This window comes from Gnatocerus cornutus, unplaced genomic scaffold (genome assembly GCF_029298725.1).
Source record: "Gnatocerus cornutus isolate USDA-ARS CGAHR unplaced genomic scaffold, icGnaCorn1.1 ctg00000231.1, whole genome shotgun sequence".
Taxonomy (NCBI): domain Eukaryota; kingdom Metazoa; phylum Arthropoda; class Insecta; order Coleoptera; family Tenebrionidae; genus Gnatocerus; species Gnatocerus cornutus.
The window spans coordinates 7,501-30,000 of record NW_028275552.1 but is presented as its reverse complement, the minus strand read 5'-3'; the positions used below and the strand labels follow the sequence as shown (position 1 = coordinate 30,000).

Here is a 22,500-nt window from a genome sequence, read left to right as displayed (position 1 = left end):
ACAGTTCCGAAAACTTCTAAGCTCACTGATTTCAATCTAACGTTACAATTCTAAAACTTTTGAGTTGACCAATTCCGAAAAGTCATAAATCCACAAATTTCATTCGAACGTTGCAATTACGAAAATTCAAAACTTGACGGAATAACAAGTTGAAAACAGCTACATTTTTCAGTAGATGAATTTCGATGGAAAGCCACAACTACAATTTTTTTTTTTAAATATGTAAATAAACCTAAAAACTTGTAATTTTTGACATTTCTGAAGTTCCAGACCTGACACATAGATGACGCCATTTTAGGGTCAGGTCAGGTCAAATTATGCTTAAAATTCAAGAAAAATACGTAAATTAACCCAGAATCTTGTAATTTTTGACATTTATGAAGTTCCAGACCTGTCATATAGATGGCGCCATTTTTGAGTCAAAATAGGCGCCAAAATTCAAAAACAATATGTAAAATAAAGGAAAAAACAGTAATTTTTGACATTTATGAAGTTCCAGACCTGACACATAGATGGCGCCATTTTAGGGTCAGGTCAGGTCAAATTATGCTTAAAATTCAAGAAAAATACGTAAATTAACCCAGAATCTTGTAATTTTTGACATTTATGACGTTCCAGACCTGACACATAGATGGCGCCATTTTAGGGTCAGTTAGGTCAAATTATGCTTAAAATTCAAGAAAAATACGTAAATTAACCCAGAATCTTGTAATTTTTGACATTTATGAAGTTCCAGACCTGACACATAGATGGCGCCATTTTAGGGTCAGTTAGGTCAAATTATGCTTAAAATTCAAGAAAAATACGTAAATTAACACAGAATCTTGTAATTTTTGACATTTCTGAAGTTCCAGACCTGACACATAGATGACGCCATTTTAGGGTCAGGTCAGGTCAAATTATGCTTAAAATTCAAGAAAAATACGTAAATTAACACAGAATCTTGTAATTTTTGACATTTCTGAAGTTCCAGACCTGACACATAGATGACGCCATTTTAGGGTCAGGTCAGGTCAAATTATGCTTAAAATTCAAGAAAAATACGTAAATTAACCCAGAATCTTGTAATTTTTGACATTTCTGAAGTTCCAGACCTGTCATATAGATGGCGCCATTTTTGAGTCAAAATAGGCGCCAAAATTAAAAAACAATATGTAAAATAAAGGAAAAACAGTAATTTTTGACATTTATGAAGTTCCAGACCTGACACATAGATGGCGCCATTTTAGGGTCAGGTCAGGTCAAATTATGCTTAAAATTCAAGAAAAATACGTAAATGAACCCAGAATCTTGTAATTTTTGACATTTATGAAGTTCCAGACCTGACACATAGATGGCGCCATTTTAGGGTCAGTTAGGTCAAATTATGCTTAAAATTCAAGAAAAATACGTAAATTAACCCAGAATCTTGTAATTTTTGACATTTCTGAAGTTCCAGACCTGTCATATAGATGGCGCCATTTTTGAGTTAAAATAGGCGCCAAAATTCAAAAACAATATGTAAAATATAGGAAAAAACAGTAATTTTTGACATTTGTGAAGTTCCAGACCTGTCACATAGATGGCGCCATTTTTGAGTCAAAATAGGCGCCAAAATTCAAAAACAATATGTAAAATATAGGAAAAACAGTAATTTTTGACATTTATGAAGTTCCAGACCTGACACATAGATGGCGCCATTTTAGGGTCAGTTAGGTCAAATTATGCTTAAAATTCAAGAAAAATACGTAAATTAACCCAGAATCTTGTAATTTTTGACATTTGTGAAGTTCCAGACCTGTCATATAGATGGCGCCATTTTTGAGTCAAAATAGGCGCCAAAATTCAAAAACAATATGTAAAATAAAGGAAAAAACAGTAATTTTTGACATTTATGAAGTTCCAGACCTGACACATAGATGGCGCCATTTTAGGGTCAGGTCAGGTCAAATTATGCTTAACATTCAAAAAAAATACGTAAATTAACCCAGAATCTTGTAATTTTTGACATTTCTGAAGTTCCAGACCTGTCATATAGATGGCGCCATTTTTGAGTCAAAATAGGCGCCAAAATTCAAAAACAATATGTAAAATAAAGGAAAAAACAGTAATTTTTGACATTTCTGAAGTTCCAGACCTGACACATAGATGGCGCCATTTTAGGGTCAGGTCAGGTCAAATTATGCTTAAAATTCAAGAAAAATACGTAAATTAACCCAGAATCTTCCCAGAATCTTGTAATTTTTGACATTTCTGAAGTTCCAGACCTGTCATTTAGATGGCGCCATTTTTGAGTCAAAATAGGCGCCGAAATTCAAAAACAATATGTAAAATAAAGGAAAAAACAGTAATTTTTGACATTTCTGAAGTTCCAGACCTGACACATAGATGACGCCATTTTAGGGTCAGGTCAGGTCAAATTATGCTTAAGATTCAAGAAAAATACGTAAATTAACCCAGAATCTTGTAATTTTTGACATTTCTGAAGTTCCAGACCTGTCATATAGATGGCGCCATTTTTGAGTTAAAATAGGCGCCAAAATTCAAAAACAATATGTAAAATATAGGAAAAAACAGTAATTTTTGACATTTGTGAAGTTCCAGACCTGTCACATAGATGGCGCCATTTTTGAGTCAAAATAGGCGCCAAAATTCAAAAACAATATGTAAAATAAAGGAAAAAACAGTAATTTTTGACATTTCTGAAGTTCCAGACCTGACACATAGATGGCGCCATTTTAGGGTCAGGTCAGGTCAAATTATGCTTAACATTCAAAAAAAATACGTAAATTAACCCAGAATCTTGTAATTTTTGACATTTCTGAAGTTCCAGACCTGTCATATAGATGGCGCCATTTTTGAGTCAAAATAGGCGCCAAAATTCAAAAACAATATGTAAAATAAAGGAAAAAACAGTAATTTTTGACATTTCTGAAGTTCCAGACCTGACACATAGATGGCGCCATTTTAGGGTCAGGTCAGGTCAAATTATGCTTAAAATTCAAGAAAAATACGTAAATTAACCCAGAATCTTCCCAGAATCTTGTAATTTTTGACATTTGTGAAGTTCCAGACCTGTCACATAGATGGCGCCATTTTTGAGTCAAAATAGGCGCCAAAATTCAAAAACAATATGTAAAATAAAGGAAAAAACAGTAATTTTTGACATTTCTGAAGTTCCAGACCTGACACATAGATGGCGCCATTTTAGGGTCAGGTCAGGTCAAATTATGCTTAACATTCAAAAAAAATACGTAAATTAACCCAGAATCTTGTAATTTTTGACATTTCTGAAGTTCCAGACCTGTCATATAGATGGCGCCATTTTTGAGTCAAAATAGGCGCCAAAATTCAAAAACAATATGTAAAATAAAGGAAAAAACAGTAATTTTTGACATTTCTGAAGTTCCAGACCTGACACATAGATGGCGCCATTTTAGGGTCAGGTCAGGTCAAATTATGCTTAAAATTCAAGAAAAATACGTAAATTAACCCAGAATCTTCCCAGAATCTTGTAATTTTTGACATTTCTGAAGTTCCAGACCTGTCATTTAGATGGCGCCATTTTTGAGTCAAAATAGGCGCCGAAATTCAAAAACAATATGTAAAATAAAGGAAAAAACAGTAATTTTTGACATTTCTGAAGTTCCAGACCTGACACATAGATGACGCCATTTTAGGGTCAGGTCAGGTCAAATTATGCTTAAAATTCAAGAAAAATACGTAAATTAACCCAGAATCTTCCCAGAATCTTGTAATTTTTGACATTTCTGAAGTTCCAGACCTGTCATTTAGATGGCGCCATTTTTGAGTCAAAATAGGCGCCGAAATTCAAAAACAATATGTAAAATAAAGGAAAAAACAGTAATTTTTGACATTTCTGAAGTTCCAGACCTGACACATAGATGACGCCATTTTAGGGTCAGGTCAGGTCAAATTATGCTTAAAATTCAAGAAAAATACGTAAATGAACCCAGAATCTTGTAATTTTTGACATTTATGAAGTTCCAGACCTGACACATAGATGGCGCCACTTTTGGGTCAAAATGGGCGCCAAATTTCAAAAAAAATATGTAAATAAAGTAAAAACCAGTAATTTTTGACATTTGTGAAGTTCCAGACCTGTCATATAGATGGCGCCACTAAATTATGTTTTCGACTAACAGGTGGCGATACCAACATTAATAGTTACAGAAAGCTGTAATTTTTTTGACTTTCAAGTTTAGGTAACTGTTCTACAGATGGCGCCAGCATTGCTACAAATACAGGAACCTGTAGTTGTTTTTTGACATTTGACATCTTGACCTAATCTATAGGTCTAAAGATCAGCAATAGAATGGACTTCAAAGTTGATAATAAAGCTTTATTTTTATTATATATCGTAAATGGATTGTGTTTAAGCATAACGTTTGAATGGTTATGCAACCGCTTAAACTAATTGTTGCCGAACTTTCGTCTTTCCTTTGCATTCTTGAATAACGGAAATATAGATGGATTATTTTTGTGCATGAATTTTAAATTGTTATGCAACCATGAAAACACTAATTATTTTCTTTTTTCGGAGTTTTTTCAGATTATTGAAAGTCTGACACAAAACCTGTCCGTAACTGCGGCGTTCTCGCCAAACGCTACAGCTTGAAAAATCTAAAATTCGCATAGTCTAAATGTCCGAGAAAAATCGAAATTAAATGAAAACGAACAAAAGTTCGGACCGAACTAACATTAATCGAAAGTGGATGTCATAATTTTAAGTCCCTAACTAAACGGGATCTAAAACCCTTTCGAAACTGTGGCGTTCGAATTTTGATGAAAATTATTCCAAGTCCAAAGTCGGAACTGAAGCGTTCACATTGAACGCTACAGTTTCGAGAATCTATTCGGAACTGAAGCGTTCACATTGAACGCTACAGTTTCGAGAATCTATTCGGAACTGAAGCGTTCACATTGAACGCTACAGTTTCGAGAATCTATTCGGAACTGAGGCGTTCACTTTGAACGTTACAGTTTCGAGAATTTATTCGGAACTGAAGCGTTCACATTGAACGTTACAGTTTCGAAAGGACAAAATTAACAAAGACCAAAAGTCCGAGAAAAATTGAAATTAAATGAAAATGAACAAAAGTTCGGACCGAACTAACATTAATCGAAAGTGGATGTCATAATTTTAAGTCCCTAACTGAACGGGATCTAAAACCCTTTCGAAACTGTGGCGTTCGAATTTTGATGAAAATTATTCTAAGTCCAAAGTCGGAACTGAAGCGTTCACATTGAACGCTACAGTTTCGAAAATCTATTCGGAACTGAAGCGTTCACACTGGCGATTGCTTATGCAACCATGAAAGCACAAATATGAAACGCTACAGTTTCGAAAACTCATTCGGAACTGAAGCGTTCACACTGGCGATTGTTTATGCAACCATGAAAGCACAAAAATGAAACGCCACAGTTGCGAAAACTCATTCGGAACTGATACGTTTACACCGAACGCTACAGTTTTGAAACCTCGTTCGGAACTGATGCGTTCAAAAATGTCGAAATTTTTACAAGTCCAGTTTCGGAACTGTAGCGACTGCATGGACTTAGCGCGAAAAGGACACATTCAGTGGGAACTGTAGCGGTAGGGACCCGTAAAAAAAGTAAAAAAAATAATAAAATATTTTATTTTTTGCTTTTTACCTTCCGTATACACAATTTTTTTTTTTTTTTTTTTTTTTTTTTTTTAAGTCCAAATTGGGAACTGTAGCGGTCAACAGAAAAAAAAACTTTTTCCATCAACCACATACAATTCCCATTTTTAATATAATATTATTATTTATATTAATATTATAATTATTCATAATATATTACTGAACATTTGCTTCTCCTCAGTTTCGTTCTTTGGTTTCCAATATCATTCACTCGATCATATTTAATTCAAGCTTGTTATCGGAGGAGAAACAAGTCTTTCACAATTTTCACCAGTTCTGCTTACCATGTGACGGATCTTTTGTTTTTCAACGGGCGGAACAATAATCGAGATTTTTACTGCTTGGTGTTTCGGGCTTTGTGTTTTATTTTATAGATCCGTCACATTATTCAAGTAAATTATTCAATTCAATTTGTCGTCTGCATTAGAGTCAAGATTATTAATTTCATCTCATTTGCAGACGACTTTGGATAAGAGCACTGGGTGGTCACGTTTTTTAACTAGCGGTGAATTAGCTAATTCGTTCGCAAAATGCACGTTACAGGCGGACTAATTCACATTTCGCTATTCATCGAGAAATTTTTATTCACAGCGGTATATTGTCTTTCTAGAGACTTACCACTTTTTATTTCATCGATGTATTTTTATTTTTAATTTAGCATAATATCATTAAACGGGGTCGCGATGTACGAGAGGTAACAGATCGTACGGACGCGCACATTTGATTTCATGTCAATCCATTCATCGTGCGTACTTGTCCGTCATCGCTGCCACTTACCATCACTACTCCCTATATATGCCACCGCGGCAGCGATCAGCTCTGAATCGCTCGATGCGTGAAACGATCGAAATCCCATAGTGCGCCGGCCGCTCGCTATGGGCGAGGGGTAGAGTAAAACGGTCTGATCGCTCGGTGCAAAAGTCCGTTTGGGTACTTAGAGACGGAATTTTAAAATTCTGATTTCGCAGATCAATTTCAAGGATTATTAGGACTCGAATGCTGTCGACCATGTTTTGTAAAAAAAGTTTTTTACGTTTTTACGGCAATTTGACTGAACGCTACAGTTTCGAAAAAAAGTCGGAACTGTGGCGTTCGATCGAAATTTTTCCAAGTCCGAAGTCGAAACTGTAGCGGTCGACCAAAATTTTTCTAAGTCCGATTCGAAACTGAGGCGTTCGACCGAAATTTTTCCAAGTCCAATTCGAAACTGTAGCGTTCGAACAAAATTTTTCTAAGTCCGAAGTCGAAACTGTAGCGTTCGGCGCTCATTCGTCTAAGTCCGAACTCGGAAGTGTAGCGGTTGACAAATTTACATTGACCAAAAGTCCGAGAAAAATCGAAATTAAATCCAAACGAACAAATGTTTGGGTCGAACTAGCATCGATAGAAGGTAGATTTTATAATTTCAAGCTCCTAATTAAACGGGATCTAAAACCCTCTGGAAACTGTGGCGTTCGAATTTTGATGAAAATTTTTCTAAGTCCGAAATAGGAACTGTGGCGGTCGAGCGAAATTTTTCTAAGTCCGTAGTCGAAACTGAGGTGTTCGAATTTTTGATAAAAATTTTTCTAAGTCTCATGTTGGAACTGTGGCGGTCGAGCGAAATTTTTCCAAGTCCGAAGTCGAAACTGTAGCGTTCGAACGAAATTTTTCTAAGTCCGAAGTCGAAACTGTAGCGTTCGGCGCTCATTCGTCTAAGTCCGAAGTCGGAAGTGTAGCGGTTGACAAATTTACATTGACCAAAAGTACGAGAAAAATCGAAATTAAATGCAAACGAACAAATGTTTGGGTCGAACTAACATCGATAGAAGGTAGATTTTATAATTTCAAGCTTCTAATTAAACGGGATCTAAAACCCTCTGGAAACTGAGGCGTTCGAAATTTTGATGAAAATTTTTCTAAGTCCGAAATAGGAACTGTGGCGGTCGAGCGAAATTTTTCTAAGTCCGTAGTCGAAACTGAGGTGTTCGAATTTTTGATAAAAATTTTTCTAAGTCTCATGTTGGAACTGTGGCGGTCGAGCGAAATTTTTCCAAGTCCGAAGTCGAAACTGTAGCGTTCGAACGAAATTTTTCTAAGTCCGAAGTCGAAACTGTAGCGGTCGACCAAAATTTTTCTAAGTCCGATTCGAAACTGAGGCGTTCGACCGAAATTTTTCTAAGTCCAATTCGAAACTGTGGCGGTCGAGCGAAATTTTTCTAAGTCCGAAGTCGAAACTGTAGCGTTCGGCGCTCATTCGTCTAAGTCCGAAGTCGGAAGTGTAGCGGTTGATAAATTTACATTGACCAAAAGTCCCAGAAAAATCGAAATTAAATGCAAACGAACAAAAGTTACGGTCGAACTAACACCAAACAAGGGTGGCTGTGATAATTTCAAACCCCTAACTAAACGGGATCTAAAACCCTCTGGAAACTGAGGCGTTCGAAATTTTGATGAAAATTATTCTAAGTCCGAAGTCGAAACTGTAGCGTTCGGCGCTCATTCGTCTAAGTCCGAACTCGGAAGTGTAGCGGTTGACAAATTTACATTGACCAAAAGTCCGAGAAAAATCGAAATTAAATCCAAACGAACAAATGTTTGGGTCGAACTAGCATCGATAGAAGGTAGATTTTATAATTTCAAGCTCCTAATTAAACGGGATCTAAAACCCTCTGGAAACTGAGGCGTTCGAAATTTTGATGAAAATTTTTCTAAGTCCGAAATAGGAACTGTGGCGGTCGAGCGAAATTTTTCTAAGTCCGTAGTCGAAACTGAGGTGTTCGAATTTTTGATAAAAATTTTTCTAAGTCTCATGTTGGAACTGTGGCGGTCGAGCGAAATTTTTCCAAGTCCGAAGTCGAAACTGTAGCGTTCGAACGAAATTTTTCTAAGTCCGAAGTCGAAACTGTAGCGTTCGGCGCTCATTCGTCTAAGTCCGAAGTCGGAAGTGTAGCGGTTGACAAATTTACATTGACCAAAAGTACGAGAAAAATCGAAATTAAATGCAAACGAACAAATGTTTGGGTCGAACTAACATCGATAGAAGGTAGATTTTATAATTTCAAGCTTCTAATTAAACGGGATCTAAAACCCTCTGGAAACTGAGGCGTTCGAAATTTTGATGAAAATTTTTCTAAGTCCGAAATAGGAACTGTGGCGGTCGAGCGAAATTTTTCTAAGTCCGTAGTCGAAACTGAGGTGTTCGAATTTTTGATAAAAATTTTTCTAAGTCTCATGTTGGAACTGTGGCGGTCGAGCGAAATTTTTCCAAGTCCGAAGTCGAAACTGTAGCGTTCGAACGAAATTTTTCTAAGTCCGAAGTCGAAACTGTAGCGGTCGACCAAAATTTTTCTAAGTCCGATTCGAAACTGAGGCGTTCGACCGAAATTTTTCTAAGTCCAATTCGAAACTGTGGCGGTCGAGCGAAATTTTTCTAAGTCCGAAGTCGAAACTGTAGCGTTCGGCGCTCATTCGTCTAAGTCCGAAGTCGGAAGTGTAGCGGTTGATAAATTTACATTGACCAAAAGTCCCAGAAAAATCGAAATTAAATGCAAACGAACAAAAGTTACGGTCGAACTAACACCAAACAAGGGTGGCTGTGATAATTTCAAACCCCTAACTAAACGGGATCTAAAACCCTCTGGAAACTGAGGCGTTCGAAATTTTGATGAAAATTATTCTAAGTCCGAAGTCGGAACTGAGGTGTTCGGTCGAAATGCCGTAAAAACGTAAAAAATATTTTTTTCAAAACACCGTTAACGGCATTCGAGTCCTAATGACCCTTGAAATTGATCTGCGAAATCAGAATCTTCCCAGAATCTTGTAATTTTTGACATTTCTGAAGTTCCAGACCTGTCATTTAGATGGCGCCATTTTTGAGTCAAAATAGGCGCCGAAATTCAAAAACAATATGTAAAATAAAGGAAAAAACAGTAATTTTTGACATTTCTGAAGTTCCAGACCTGACACATAGATGACGCCATTTTAGGGTCAGGTCAGGTCAAATTATGCTTAAAATTCAAGAAAAATACGTAAATGAACCCAGAATCTTGTAATTTTTGACATTTATGAAGTTCCAGACCTGACACATAGATGGCGCCACTTTTGGGTCAAAATGGGCGCCAAATTTCAAAAAAAATATGTAAATAAAGTAAAAACCAGTAATTTTTGACATTTGTGAAGTTCCAGACCTGTCATATAGATGGCGCCACTAAATTATGTTTTCGACTAACAGGTGGCGATACCAACATTAATAGTTACAGAAAGCTGTAATTTTTTTGACTTTCAAGTTTAGGTAACTGTTCTACAGATGGCGCCAGCATTGCTACAAATACAGGAACCTGTAGTTGTTTTTTGACATTTGACATCTTGACCTAATCTATAGGTCTAAAGATCAGCAATAGAATGGACTTCAAAGTTGATAATAAAGCTTTATTTTTATTATATATCGTAAATGGATTGTGTTTAAGCATAACGTTTGAATGGTTATGCAACCGCTTAAACTAATTGTTGCCGAACTTTCGTCTTTCCTTTGCATTCTTGAATAACGGAAATATAGATGGATTATTTTTGTGCATGAATTTTAAATTGTTATGCAACCATGAAAACACTAATTATTTTCTTTTTTCGGAGTTTTTTCAGATTATTGAAAGTCTGACACAAAACCTGTCCGTAACTGCGGCGTTCTCGCCAAACGCTACAGCTTGAAAAATCTAAAATTCGCATAGTCTAAATGTCCGAGAAAAATCGAAATTAAATGAAAACGAACAAAAGTTCGGACCGAACTAACATTAATCGAAAGTGGATGTCATAATTTTAAGTCCCTAACTAAACGGGATCTAAAACCCTTTCGAAACTGTGGCGTTCGAATTTTGATGAAAATTATTCCAAGTCCAAAGTCGGAACTGAAGCGTTCACATTGAACGCTACAGTTTCGAGAATCTATTCGGAACTGAAGCGTTCACATTGAACGCTACAGTTTCGAGAATCTATTCGGAACTGAAGCGTTCACATTGAACGCTACAGTTTCGAGAATCTATTCGGAACTGAGGCGTTCACTTTGAACGTTACAGTTTCGAGAATTTATTCGGAACTGAAGCGTTCACATTGAACGTTACAGTTTCGAAAGGACAAAATTAACAAAGACCAAAAGTCCGAGAAAAATTGAAATTAAATGAAAATGAACAAAAGTTCGGACCGAACTAACATTAATCGAAAGTGGATGTCATAATTTTAAGTCCCTAACTGAACGGGATCTAAAACCCTTTCGAAACTGTGGCGTTCGAATTTTGATGAAAATTATTCTAAGTCCAAAGTCGGAACTGAAGCGTTCACATTGAACGCTACAGTTTCGAAAATCTATTCGGAACTGAAGCGTTCACACTGGCGATTGCTTATGCAACCATGAAAGCACAAATATGAAACGCTACAGTTTCGAAAACTCATTCGGAACTGAAGCGTTCACACTGGCGATTGTTTATGCAACCATGAAAGCACAAAAATGAAACGCCACAGTTGCGAAAACTCATTCGGAACTGATACGTTTACACCGAACGCTACAGTTTTGAAACCTCGTTCGGAACTGATGCGTTCAAAAATGTCGAAATTTTTACAAGTCCAGTTTCGGAACTGTAGCGACTGCATGGACTTAGCGCGAAAAGGACACATTCAGTGGGAACTGTAGCGGTAGGGACCCGTAAAAAAAGTAAAAAAAATAATAAAATATTTTATTTTTTGCTTTTTACCTTCCGTATACACAATTTTTTTTTTTTTTTTTTTTTTTTTTTTTTAAGTCCAAATTGGGAACTGTAGCGGTCAACAGAAAAAAAAACTTTTTCCATCAACCACATACAATTCCCATTTTTAATATAATATTATTATTTATATTAATATTATAATTATTCATAATATATTACTGAACATTTGCTTCTCCTCAGTTTCGTTCTTTGGTTTCCAATATCATTCACTCGATCATATTTAATTCAAGCTTGTTATCGGAGGAGAAACAAGTCTTTCACAATTTTCACCAGTTCTGCTTACCATGTGACGGATCTTTTGTTTTTCAACGGGCGGAACAATAATCGAGATTTTTACTGCTTGGTGTTTCGGGCTTTGTGTTTTATTTTATAGATCCGTCACATTATTCAAGTAAATTATTCAATTCAATTTGTCGTCTGCATTAGAGTCAAGATTATTAATTTCATCTCATTTGCAGACGACTTTGGATAAGAGCACTGGGTGGTCACGTTTTTTAACTAGCGGTGAATTAGCTAATTCGTTCGCAAAATGCACGTTACAGGCGGACTAATTCACATTTCGCTATTCATCGAGAAATTTTTATTCACAGCGGTATATTGTCTTTCTAGAGACTTACCACTTTTTATTTCATCGATGTATTTTTATTTTTAATTTAGCATAATATCATTAAACGGGGTCGCGATGTACGAGAGGTAACAGATCGTACGGACGCGCACATTTGATTTCATGTCAATCCATTCATCGTGCGTACTTGTCCGTCATCGCTGCCACTTACCATCACTACTCCCTATATATGCCACCGCGGCAGCGATCAGCTCTGAATCGCTCGATGCGTGAAACGATCGAAATCCCATAGTGCGCCGGCCGCTCGCTATGGGCGAGGGGTAGAGTAAAACGGTCTGATCGCTCGGTGCAAAAGTCCGTTTGGGTACTTAGAGACGGAATTTTAAAATTCTGATTTCGCAGATCAATTTCAAGGATTATTAGGACTCGAATGCTGTCGACCATGTTTTGTAAAAAAAGTTTTTTACGTTTTTACGGCAATTTGACTGAACGCTACAGTTTCGAAAAAAAGTCGGAACTGTGGCGTTCGATCGAAATTTTTCCAAGTCCGAAGTCGAAACTGTAGCGGTCGACCAAAATTTTTCTAAGTCCGATTCGAAACTGAGGCGTTCGACCGAAATTTTTCCAAGTCCAATTCGAAACTGTAGCGTTCGAACAAAATTTTTCTAAGTCCGAAGTCGAAACTGTAGCGTTCGGCGCTCATTCGTCTAAGTCCGAACTCGGAAGTGTAGCGGTTGACAAATTTACATTGACCAAAAGTCCGAGAAAAATCGAAATTAAATCCAAACGAACAAATGTTTGGGTCGAACTAGCATCGATAGAAGGTAGATTTTATAATTTCAAGCTCCTAATTAAACGGGATCTAAAACCCTCTGGAAACTGTGGCGTTCGAATTTTGATGAAAATTTTTCTAAGTCCGAAATAGGAACTGTGGCGGTCGAGCGAAATTTTTCTAAGTCCGTAGTCGAAACTGAGGTGTTCGAATTTTTGATAAAAATTTTTCTAAGTCTCATGTTGGAACTGTGGCGGTCGAGCGAAATTTTTCCAAGTCCGAAGTCGAAACTGTAGCGTTCGAACGAAATTTTTCTAAGTCCGAAGTCGAAACTGTAGCGTTCGGCGCTCATTCGTCTAAGTCCGAAGTCGGAAGTGTAGCGGTTGACAAATTTACATTGACCAAAAGTACGAGAAAAATCGAAATTAAATGCAAACGAACAAATGTTTGGGTCGAACTAACATCGATAGAAGGTAGATTTTATAATTTCAAGCTTCTAATTAAACGGGATCTAAAACCCTCTGGAAACTGAGGCGTTCGAAATTTTGATGAAAATTTTTCTAAGTCCGAAATAGGAACTGTGGCGGTCGAGCGAAATTTTTCTAAGTCCGTAGTCGAAACTGAGGTGTTCGAATTTTTGATAAAAATTTTTCTAAGTCTCATGTTGGAACTGTGGCGGTCGAGCGAAATTTTTCCAAGTCCGAAGTCGAAACTGTAGCGTTCGAACGAAATTTTTCTAAGTCCGAAGTCGAAACTGTAGCGGTCGACCAAAATTTTTCTAAGTCCGATTCGAAACTGAGGCGTTCGACCGAAATTTTTCTAAGTCCAATTCGAAACTGTGGCGGTCGAGCGAAATTTTTCTAAGTCCGAAGTCGAAACTGTAGCGTTCGGCGCTCATTCGTCTAAGTCCGAAGTCGGAAGTGTAGCGGTTGATAAATTTACATTGACCAAAAGTCCCAGAAAAATCGAAATTAAATGCAAACGAACAAAAGTTACGGTCGAACTAACACCAAACAAGGGTGGCTGTGATAATTTCAAACCCCTAACTAAACGGGATCTAAAACCCTCTGGAAACTGAGGCGTTCGAAATTTTGATGAAAATTATTCTAAGTCCGAAGTCGAAACTGTAGCGTTCGGCGCTCATTCGTCTAAGTCCGAACTCGGAAGTGTAGCGGTTGACAAATTTACATTGACCAAAAGTCCGAGAAAAATCGAAATTAAATCCAAACGAACAAATGTTTGGGTCGAACTAGCATCGATAGAAGGTAGATTTTATAATTTCAAGCTCCTAATTAAACGGGATCTAAAACCCTCTGGAAACTGAGGCGTTCGAAATTTTGATGAAAATTTTTCTAAGTCCGAAATAGGAACTGTGGCGGTCGAGCGAAATTTTTCTAAGTCCGTAGTCGAAACTGAGGTGTTCGAATTTTTGATAAAAATTTTTCTAAGTCTCATGTTGGAACTGTGGCGGTCGAGCGAAATTTTTCCAAGTCCGAAGTCGAAACTGTAGCGTTCGAACGAAATTTTTCTAAGTCCGAAGTCGAAACTGTAGCGTTCGGCGCTCATTCGTCTAAGTCCGAAGTCGGAAGTGTAGCGGTTGACAAATTTACATTGACCAAAAGTACGAGAAAAATCGAAATTAAATGCAAACGAACAAATGTTTGGGTCGAACTAACATCGATAGAAGGTAGATTTTATAATTTCAAGCTTCTAATTAAACGGGATCTAAAACCCTCTGGAAACTGAGGCGTTCGAAATTTTGATGAAAATTTTTCTAAGTCCGAAATAGGAACTGTGGCGGTCGAGCGAAATTTTTCTAAGTCCGTAGTCGAAACTGAGGTGTTCGAATTTTTGATAAAAATTTTTCTAAGTCTCATGTTGGAACTGTGGCGGTCGAGCGAAATTTTTCCAAGTCCGAAGTCGAAACTGTAGCGTTCGAACGAAATTTTTCTAAGTCCGAAGTCGAAACTGTAGCGGTCGACCAAAATTTTTCTAAGTCCGATTCGAAACTGAGGCGTTCGACCGAAATTTTTCTAAGTCCAATTCGAAACTGTGGCGGTCGAGCGAAATTTTTCTAAGTCCGAAGTCGAAACTGTAGCGTTCGGCGCTCATTCGTCTAAGTCCGAAGTCGGAAGTGTAGCGGTTGATAAATTTACATTGACCAAAAGTCCCAGAAAAATCGAAATTAAATGCAAACGAACAAAAGTTACGGTCGAACTAACACCAAACAAGGGTGGCTGTGATAATTTCAAACCCCTAACTAAACGGGATCTAAAACCCTCTGGAAACTGAGGCGTTCGAAATTTTGATGAAAATTATTCTAAGTCCGAAGTCGGAACTGAGGTGTTCGGTCGAAATGCCGTAAAAACGTAAAAAATATTTTTTTCAAAACACCGTTAACGGCATTCGAGTCCTAATGACCCTTGAAATTGATCTGCGAAATCAGAATTTTAAAATTCCGTCTCTAAGTACCCAAACGGACTTTTGCACCGAGCGATCAGACCGATTTACCCGACCCCTCGCCCATAGCGAGCGGCCGGCGCGCTATGGGATTTCGACCGTTTCGCGCATCGAGTGATTCAGAGCTGAACGCTGCCGCGCTGGCATATATAGGGATAGTAGTGGTGGTATGTAGCAGCGGACAAAAGCGTACGATCGAAATGTGATTTTATGTGCGTCCGATTATCTTGTTACCTCTCGTACACCGCGACTTACCCGTAGTTGGGACGATGGCCGGAATGTGTACCCTGTGGACCCACCATCGTTTGAGGGATGACAAATCTTGCCATTGACCATGCACAGCGAGATTGCGGATGCGGCGAGCGTTTCTATGTTAGCGGTCCAAATGCAATCAAAGATTTTATGTGTTCGTGTCAGAACGACCAAAAATTAACAAATGCGTCAACTCACTAAAGTCCGAGCGAGAATTTTGAAATAAATAAAATTTCATAAACTCGTAACGTGTGAATATTTCTAAAGAGAAATCTCACAATAAACCGTCGCTTTCAATCTAGCGAAGAGTATGGAGAATGTTTGAACTTTTGCTTGTCGACGACGATATTTTTTCTTTACGATAAAATTTCAAGTCGATGTGCCCAAAAATCTCTAAATTTTGAACTGGGAAATTATTTCTTCGTCCGATGAATCGCATTGATCTCTGTTTTTGACGAAAAAAAGACGGATAAAATGCAGCATTCAATCAAGGATATAAAATAAAAGAAAAATTTTCCGTAAAAACTATATTACAATGGAGGATTATGTTTCTACTTTTCGTCCGATGAGTCGCAACAAAAATAAGTAATCCATCCGTCGTTGTTCGTTTAGTCGATCTGAATGCACTGTAAAAATTTATTAAAGTAAAATGTTACGTTTGCATTTCATGAATTTTGACAAACGTGTACCGAAATGTGTACAAATTATTTATTTCGACGACGACGACAACTTAGAACGGATGAATAAAATTAATTGTTGCAAGATTCAAACAAGGATGAAAAAGTCATAGAAAATTATTCCGTAACCATGATATTGGATTATTTTTTCTTCACTCTCTCCTCCGATGAGTCGCAACAAATAAAAATCCATAAATCAATTCATCCGTCGTTGTTCGTTTAGTCGATCTGAATGCACTGTAAAAATTTATTAAAGTAAAAATGTTACGTTGCATTTCATGAATTTTGACAAACGTGTACCCCGAAGTGTGTACAAATTATTTATTTCGACGACGACGACAACTTAGAACGGATGAATAAGAATAAAATTGTTGCAGGAGATTCAATCAAGGATGATGTGAAAAAAATGTCGAAAAATTTTCCATCCAGAAAGATCGCGTGGCGTTACGTCTCTTCTTACGAGGTTTTCGTTTCGCAGACACGCACACTTTCTTCAAAACAATAATAGGAAAGTGTTCAGTTTTTTATAAGAGCAGCAGGTGTCTTTCCGAAATTCTACGATTATTGTAGCTTATATGACTAGAAGGAAAGAAAGACTAAAACTCTCTTATTTTAAAACAAGAACGCAGTTCCCTGGTTGATCCTGCCAGTAGTCATATGCTTGTCTCAAAGATTAAGCCATGCATGTCTCAGTACAAGCCAAATTAAGGTGAAACCGCGAAAGGCTCATTAAATCAGTTATGGTTCCTTAGATCGTACCCACATTTACTTGGATAACTGTGGTAATTCTAGAGCTAATACATGCAAACAGAGCTCCAACCGGAAACGGAAGGAGCGCTTTTATTAGATCAAAACCAATCGGTGGCGGTCTCCGTCATCGTACAACTTGGTGACTCTGAATAACTTTACGCTGATCGCACGGTCTCGCACCGGCGACGCATCTTTCAAATGTCTGCCTTATCAACTGTCGATGGTAGGTTCTGCGCCTACCATGGTTGTAACGGGTAACGGGGAATCAGGGTTCGATTCCGGAGAGGGAGCCTGAGAAACGGCTACCACATCCAAGGAAGGCAGCAGGCGCGCAAATTACCCACTCCCGGCACGGGGAGGTAGTGACGAAAAATAACGATACGGGACTCATCCGAGGCCCCGTAATCGGAATGAGTACACTCTAAACCCTTTAACGAGGATCAATTGGAGGGCAAGTCTGGTGCCAGCAGCCGCGGTAATTCCAGCTCCAATAGCGTATATTAAAGTTGTTGCGGTTAAAAAGCTCGTAGTCGAATCTGTGTCCCGCGCCGCCGGTTCATCGTTCGCGGTGTCAACTGGCGTGCCGCGGGACGTCCTGCCGGTGGGCTTAGCTCGAGAGGGCGGCCCAACTCAATCCCGCCGCGGTGCTCTTCATTGAGTGTCGAGGTGGGCCGGCACGTTTACTTTGAACAAATTAGAGTGCTTAAAGCAGGCTAAAACTTCGCCTGAATACTGTGTGCATGGAATAATGGAATAGGACCTCGGTTCTATTTTGTTGGTTTTCGGAACCCCGAGGTAATGATTAATAGGAACGGATGGGGGCATTCGTATTGCGACGTTAGAGGTGAAATTCTTGGATCGTCGCAAGACGGACAGAAGCGAAAGCATTTGCCAAAAACGCTTTCATTGATCAAGAACGAAAGTTAGAGGTTCGAAGGCGATCAGATACCGCCCTAGTTCTAACCATAAACGATGCCAGCTAGCGATCCGCCGACGTTCTTCCGATGACTCGGCGGGCAGCTTCCGGGAAACCAAAGCTTTTGGGTTCCGGGGGAAGTATGGTTGCAAAGCTGAAACTTAAAGGAATTGACGGAAGGGCACCACCAGGAGTGGAGCCTGCGGCTTAATTTGACTCAACACGGGAAACCTCACCAGGCCCGGACACCGGAAGGATTGACAGATTGAGAGCTCTTTCTTGATTCGGTGGGTGGTGGTGCATGGCCGTTCTTAGTTGGTGGAGCGATTTGTCTGGTTAATTCCGATAACGAACGAGACTCTAGCCTGCTAAATAGGCGTATTTCGACATCCCAAAGGCCCGTCGATCCTGGGTTCGCCCGGTGGTCGTGCGCGGTTTTTACTGTCGGCGTACAAACAATTCTTCTTAGAGGGACAGGCGGCTTCTAGCCGCACGAGATTGAGCAATAACAGGTCTGTGATGCCCTTAGATGTTCTGGGCCGCACGCGCGCTACACTGAAGGAATCAGCGTGTCCTCCCTGACCGAGCGGTCCGGGTAACCCGCTGAACCTCCTTCGTGCTAGGGATTGGGGCTTGCAATTGTTCCCCATGAACGAGGAATTCCCAGTAAGCGTGAGTCATAAGCTCGCGTTGATTACGTCCCTGCCCTTTGTACACACCGCCCGTCGCTACTACCGATTGAATGATTTAGTGAGGTCTTCGGACCGGTACGCGATGGCGTTTCGACGTCGTCGATGTCGCTGGGAAGATGACCAAACTTGATCATTTAGAGGAAGTAAAAGTCGTAACAAGGTTTCCGTAGGTGAACCTGCGGAAGGATCATTAACGTGTCCTCGTACACACGAATTTTGACATATGTATAATTTATTATTATGCATTTTTATTTGATCGTGTCGATGTACACTTTATGTTTTTACAACACCGTCGTCGATGACATGGAGTCGACGGCACGATCTTTTGTCGTGCCGTTGCTTGTTTCTTTTTGAAACACCGTGTGTACGACGTTTTGAACTACGAATCGTACATATTCGGAAAAACAATAGCGTTACGCTGGCCCGCAGCGCCGGTCCTTGCGATCGAGTTTTTCACCTTTTTTGAACGAGAAAAACCGAATTCGCTCGGGCATACGGCTGTTTCTTCGGGTACCTAGATTTTTTGATTTTTTTTGTACTATCTCTCGATCTTTTCCAATGATGGAAAAAAGGAGGGACGCTTTCGGTTTTTCGACCGGATCGCGGAAAGTTGTGAACTCCACCGCGAAAGTCGAAAGACGTTAGAAGTCCTCTTTTTTCGGACACACGGAGAGGATGTAGCAGAGTAGTCGAGAAAGAAGAAAATCGCAGGTGTCGAATTAGGTTACGACTCCGTGGGTTTTAAATGATTTACGCCCGGCTACGGGACCGGCGAGAAACGCTCCCGATTTTACGATTCGCGTGAATGATGTTCGTCGTTAGACGCTTCAAAGAGTTTTTTGAAAGCGCCGTTAAACGAGCGATCACACACACATCACACCTTGCTTTTTTAATGTTTTTGGTAGATGTGGTAAAGTGATTTCGTTAGAAACGGTAAAATTCTCTTTACGGAGCGTACGACTGCACCATTTCAAAATTATATACACCGTCAATCGTCATTAAGTCACGATATAGAACGGTAAACTTGAGGATTTTATGTTAGACGCTCAGTCTGGCACGTCTATAGATTTTTTCGTCAAAATTCACGATCTGTCTTCGGTTTGGCGACGAAAAAATATAGAAAGAAAATTGAAACACGAACACAAAGACCGCCCGCGAAAATCTCTTTTCGCTTACGGCGGATACTAATTCGCTTTTTCATAACGAGTACGATGATGTAATGATGTGTTGATTCCGATCGATCAAAAACCGTCTCTTCGTCACACTTTTTAAAGTGCTTGACACACGCACACTAAATGAAAGACACAATAAAGGAAAACTACCGAAAATGTAGTTTATGAGAGAAAGCAGCATTATTTATTAAAATTATTGCTGAGAAAAAGGAAATTGGCAAATTCCTAATTAAAATCGTATCGAACATGTCCCATCTTCACACATACATGCTCGTACTTTGCGTGTAAAAGCGGAGACCGCGTGAAAAAGAAAAGTGCTTCTTTTTCGGTGCGCGGATACAAATTTGTGTTTGGGTTAATATTTTTTTTAATTTTTTCGTACGCGTAAAACTGAGACCGACGATCGCGTTCCCTTTCAGACGAGAAAGTACGGACGAAAGACAATTAAGAGCGAGAATCATAAATATCCATACCACAACACCGAAATTTTAGACGTGGCACGTTTCGGAACCACGAAGATCATTTTCGTTTCGGATGTACGCACGTACGCAAAAATTTTTGCAAGACGTGTATAGACAGCTGGACGATCGGCATGATCGGGGTTCTTGTGGAACGAGCGTTTAAATTTTAAAAAGATTACCCTGAACGGTGGATCACTTGGCTCGTGGGTCGATGAAGAACGCAGCTAATTGCGCGTCAACTTGTGAACTGCAGGACACATGAACATCGACATTTCGAACGCACATTGCGGTCCTCGGATATAATGTTCCCGGACCACTCCTGGCTGAGGGTCGTGTCAATTTCAAAGACTGCTCGGTTTTCGTTTTCGGACGAAAACGTCGGAGCGTGTTGGATGTGTTGCGACGCGTCGAATAGGTACTCATTAATGTACGTGATCGTCACTTACGTCACGATATAACGACGCACGCCTCGAACGTGTGCCGAGACGTTTACTCGAGCGTGTTTTTTCGTCAAAAAGGACGGGACGGGTATGCTTTGTATTTTTTTTTTACAAAGTCCGTCGGACGTCCACCTTGCGAATCATAAATACGAAAGTGTTTACGTCGGCACATGTTCTTGCGTGGTGTGTCGTAGAATCGTGTGTTTGTGTGCGTTTCTCGTGCAGCGAGTAAATTTGCGCGACATCTTAAGACGCGAAAGCGACCAACTACTACTTGTTGTAGTTGTTGGCTGGTCTTTCGGCGTAGCACGTCCTATTTCTTCAACATGTCGTCATTTAAAAAAAAAAATGGCGTTTTAAGGTTGAGAACGTTATAGACGGTCGTCGTGTCCGAGACGTGTAATGCAAATCGCGACAGACGTCAGATCGTAAGCGTTTCTGTAAACTTAGCCATTTTTTAAAAAGAAAAATGACGAACACGTATAGCAAGGAATGGGAGACGTGTCGTGATCGTCGAAATGACCGAATGAAAAATTTTTATTTTTCATATGCGACCTCAGAGCAGGTGAGACTACCCGCTGAATTTAAGCATATTACTAAGCGGAGGAAAAGAAACTAACTAGGATTCCCTCAGTAGCGGCGAGCGAACAGGGAGAAGCCCAGCACCGAATCCCGCGGCCGAAACCGGACGCCGGGAAATGTGGTGTTAGGGAGGATCCGTCATCCCGAGATCGTGCGGCGCGTCCAAGTCCATCTTGAACGGGGCCACAGCCCATAGAGGGTGCCAGGCCCGTAGCGACCGCTGCCGATAACGGGAGGATCTCTCCTCAGAGTCGGGTTGCTTGAGAGTGCAGCCCTAAGTGGGTGGTAAACTCCATCTAAGGCTAAATATGACCACGAGACCGATAGCGAACAAGTACCGTGAGGGAAAGTTGAAAAGAACTTTGAAGAGAGAGTTCAATAGTACGTGAAACCGTTCAGGGGTAAACCTGAGAAACCCGAAAGGTCGAAAGGGGAGATTCAGCGTGACTCGATGGCGGCGCTGGACGATCGTGTGACAGATGGCGTACGCGTCGTTTGCACCTTTCGTTTTGTCGATCTGCCGTCGAACGCGTGCACTTCTCCCCCTGTAGGACGTCGCGATCCGTTGAGTGCCGGTCTAAGGCCCGCGGTGGAGCTCGTTCGGACGGTTCGCCGTTCGCCGAATGAACCCGTGGTGTTTCCCGATCGGCTCGCTCGACGGTATACAGATGGCGCGGGGCCGCTACACAGTTAGCGTCCGACCTTCGGCAAGCGCGCCCGTCGTGATGGTGATCGGACCTGGTGCCGGTCCCGTCCCCGGGTGGCTGTTCGCTGAGGTGTTCTCGGACAGACCTCGTTGAAACGCCGATCTGCGACGCTATAGCTTTGGGTACTTTCAGGACCCGTCTTGAAACACGGACCAAGGAGTCTAGCATGTGCGCGAGTCATTGGGATTTAACTAAACCTAAAGGCGCAATGAAAGTGAAGGTCCGCCTTGCGCGGACCAAGGGAGGATGGGCGGTCGTTACGGCTGCCGCCCCGCACTCCCGGGGCGTCTCGTTCTCATTGCGAGAAGAGGCGCACCAAGAGCGTACACGCTGGGACCCGAAAGATGGTGAACTATGCCTGGTCAGGACGAAGTCAGGGGAAACCCTGATGGAGGTCCGTAGCGATTCTGACGTGCAAATCGATCGTCGGAACTGGGTATAGGGGCGAAAGACTAATCGAACCATCTAGTAGCTGGTTCCCTCCGAAGTTTCCCTCAGGATAGCTGGCGCTCATAGCATACGAGTTTCATCCGGTAAAGCGAATGATTAGAGGCATTGGGGTCGAAACGGCCTCAACCTATTCTCAAACTTTAAATGGGTGAGATCTCCGGCTTGCTCGAACTATTGAAGCCGCGAGACTCGAATCAGAGTGC

General features: G+C 40.1%; 3 non-coding genes across 3 annotated transcripts in view; all 3 read left to right on the top strand.

Annotated features, from left to right (window-relative positions):
• The first annotated feature begins 16,757 nt into the window (after nucleotides 1–16,757).
• On the top strand, nucleotides 16,758–18,678 carry LOC148165730 (small subunit ribosomal RNA). The gene has a single exon (XR_015771222.1). It is a non-coding gene; the product is annotated as a small subunit ribosomal RNA (ribosomal RNA).
• A 1,616-nt stretch (nucleotides 18,679–20,294) lies between these two features.
• Nucleotides 20,295–20,451, top strand: LOC148165729 (5.8S ribosomal RNA). Its single transcript, XR_015771217.1, has one exon. It is a non-coding gene; the product is annotated as a 5.8S ribosomal RNA (ribosomal RNA).
• A 658-nt stretch (nucleotides 20,452–21,109) lies between these two features.
• The window catches only part of LOC148165728 (large subunit ribosomal RNA), a 4,039-nt gene continuing 2,648 nt past the window's right edge, over nucleotides 21,110–22,500 (top strand). The window contains exon 1 of the ribosomal RNA XR_015771218.1: nucleotides 21,110–22,500. This exon is cut by the window's right edge and continues 2,648 nt beyond it. This is a non-coding gene — a ribosomal RNA (large subunit ribosomal RNA).